At 38.2% G+C, this 3,177-nt stretch overlaps 1 long non-coding RNA gene across 1 annotated transcript; it reads left to right on the top strand.

Moving 5' to 3' along the window:
- Positions 1–460: 460 nt before the first annotated feature.
- Positions 461–2,646, top strand: LOC129202737 (uncharacterized). Its single transcript, XR_008575816.1, has 4 exons — positions 461–583; positions 709–842; positions 1,005–1,219; positions 1,523–2,646. It is a non-coding gene; the product is annotated as an uncharacterized LOC129202737 (long non-coding RNA).
- Positions 2,647–3,177: the final 531 nt, after the last annotated feature.

Raw genomic sequence — 3,177 nt, 5'->3', positions numbered from 1 at the left:
GCTTGCCTGGGAATTTGCTATACTGGAGTTTTAGGAATTGAGAAATTAATATAAGTGAGATCTGCAGCAAACTCTCCACATTTTACCAGAGTCACAGGGCCTTTTTATGTCACTCAGATCAAAATGTGTGACGGTAGAAAAAACATCCACGACAAGTTCTCTGCCCTTGCCCCAACTCCCCAAATCCTTAGATGTACCTACAAGATGACACCTGTACCTTCTAAGGACAGATGCACGTATCCAGTGATGCCCATGAATTCAAATGGGGAAAAAACAGTATTCCAATGTAAGACAAGACTTTACACTAGGAAAATGTTATATTGTATGCCCTCTGTATACTCTACTAGCAGTTCTCAAAGTTTTCCTTATACACGTCTTTCCCTTTTCTCCCCCTTCGCTGGGAGCAGACTTCACCCCTGGGACAGAAGAAGAGAAGAACAGCTGAAACCACGAAGAGTATCCAGGTTTCTTCACTTGATTCCCACTCCTGCCTTCTCCTCGCTTGGAAGACTGCAATGGTTGAGAGAATTGATGTGTGGAGGTGGCTGGGAGCCCTGGCTGTATGAAGGATCCCTGGTCTCAGGTGTGTGATGGGTACCTTAGGTACCTCAGATTGCCTGTGGAGTGGTTCCCAAGTTTGTGTAGAGTTTGATCTGCAGAAAGTAGATGGATGCTGAGTTACATTCATTTTACCCTCTCTATTTCTAGATGTATTCAATGTGATCTGTGCTTGACAGCCACTGCACTATCCATGTATAGGAGCACTACAAGTCAGTGAAGAAAAACATGAACTTAGCAGTTGTTTAGGTCTGACGCCTGCTGACAGCTGGGGCCAGGAAAGGGTGAGGTTTGAATCTTATTTAGTGATCTGTTTGGCCTTGGACTCTGGTGTTAACGTACAGGTTCTCTGTAATGTCCTATTCCCTTTCAGTTGGCACTGGTTGGCTTTCTGTGCATATCAGTTCTGTCAACTGTTGAAATCAGAGTGTCTTTTCCTATTCCAGCTGGCAGTTGCCAAGGCTATGTGAAACAGAAGTGGATATGCAGAAGAACACTCGCATTTGTTGTTATGTCAAGTGAAGATGTAACACTAGGAAGATAGGGATGTTTACTGATGCAGGGGTCACCAGGCACTGACTGCTGGAATTCTGCTCAGAGGAAGCAAGCCAGATGGGAAGAGAAAAGAAATCCCCAGCTGTCAAGTGCCATATCATTACAGGTGAGTCTAAAGAATAAGAAGTAGCGTCTTCTTCCTGTCCATTAGTGCCTCTGCACAAGGAATCCTTTGATGACATGTGCCTATGGTTCATTTAATCAGTTTTTAGACAAAGATTATGAAAAAGTTACATACAATGTGCCTCCCTGCATTGAGTTATAGCAGATTTTATGAGTATTGGGCCCCACTACACTGGTCTCCCTTCTGTGCTCATGACCATAGGAGATTTAAAGAGTTTAGATCAAGGCCAACAAGGAGAGTGAGCTGTGCAAGTACCAGTAACATCTTACTCATTTTACATTGCAGGTGACAAGTCCGTGAATATTGTGGATGACTGGAGTAATTGTCTGCATGGAAGTCTCCTAAGGAAAACTCACTTAGTGCCTCAAGAGGATACAACAGGTTCATGGTGCTGGTATAGCTGCCTTGGTTTAGATCAGAGAGGGTTTCAGGACTGTAGCTTTTTATGATAATGAACTTTGTACTTTAGTCAATACAGAAAGCCCATTTTGGATTATCATCAGAAAAGCTCAAGCCATTCAATTTACCTGAGGTGCTACTTGTTGTTGGTTCAGAATTAGATTGATGAAAACGGAGGCTGACTGGACAAAACCCCTTTTGAATTCTATGGCTTCAAAATCCAGTTTAACTGAATTTTACGGAAATTCATCAAAATAAATTAGAAAAAAAATATTGGTAACCACAAAAAAAGTTATGAAGCAATCACAATGATATGCTTTTAAAATTTTTTTCTTATTGCTTTGTTCATCTTAGATGTTACATTTGTTTATGTAACATTACCTCCATTGATTGCATTTCATTATTTTGAGGAACACTACATATAGTATTTAAAGTGTTTTGGAATCATACAGGCTTTGATTTAACATGACTTGATTTCTAGTGACAGCTGCCTTTAAATTGATGTGTTTCCGTTAATAGTAGTGGGGTTTTTTTTGTTTGTTTGAAGTTTTTCAAGATGTTCAGCTTTGGAGGTAAAGATTTCAGAACTAGGCTTTGGTTGACATTCAATCAACTTTGGAATATCTGAGGAGAAAAATGCCTTCTCTATTTTTAAGTTAAGGTGTAGTGGAATAACTAAGAACAATTAATTTATTGTACATAAAGAATCTTAATGTCATGCATGGTACCTTTTAAGTGACAGCCATTGGAACAGGCAGATCTGCGATAGTTATAGCCTTATTCCCTGGGCAAACTGTTTTAAGTTTCTTTGTCAGTTCTTCTCAACTGAAATAATAAATTAACCTGTAAAGTATTTTTCTAGCAGAATGTATTGGGTTTTGTAGATTTTGAGAAACAGTATCTGCTGACATAGAAGACAGTTTTCTTAGTGGTCCAAGAAGAGGTTGCACGTAGACACTTATTTTTGATATTTCCAAAGGCTATTCTATACCTTATAAATATTAATGTAGTTGTAATGAATGATAGATAGTCCATTTAGATTTGAGCATAAGATTTGTTTCCGAATTTGTATGAACAGTAAATAAATACTGTGACTGCTTGACCACATATCTGGTCTTACAATTTTCTGTGATATGTTTATATTGTATTTTGAGCAAAATGTGTCTTTTTAAGGTGAAAGCATGGTTTGATTTTCATACAAGAGTAACAATGACAGGAAGACAGTGATACAGAAATGTCAATCTTTAGTGTATAATGAGAACAGTCTACATTTGTATTATTTCCTGTGCTTAAGTTTCATTGCAGTAATTTTCCCAATGAATACATTGCATAGTATGCTATTTCCTGTTCTCATTATCATCTTTGTCATGAAGAGGAGGTTATAGAATCTTAATGATTCAGATATTTAAACCTTTTTGATAGTCCCTGTATTTTGAATGACCTTTCTGTTTCACCTCTTCCCTAAGATTACTGAACTTGGGAATAGGAGTTGCTTTCAAATCAAATTACTCAACAAGGAAAAGAGCAAGGTAGTTCAGATT

This window comes from Grus americana, chromosome 2 (assembly GCF_028858705.1).
Source record: "Grus americana isolate bGruAme1 chromosome 2, bGruAme1.mat, whole genome shotgun sequence".
Lineage (NCBI taxonomy): Eukaryota > Metazoa > Chordata > Aves > Gruiformes > Gruidae > Grus > Grus americana.
This window is presented reverse-complemented; position numbering and strand designations above follow the sequence as displayed.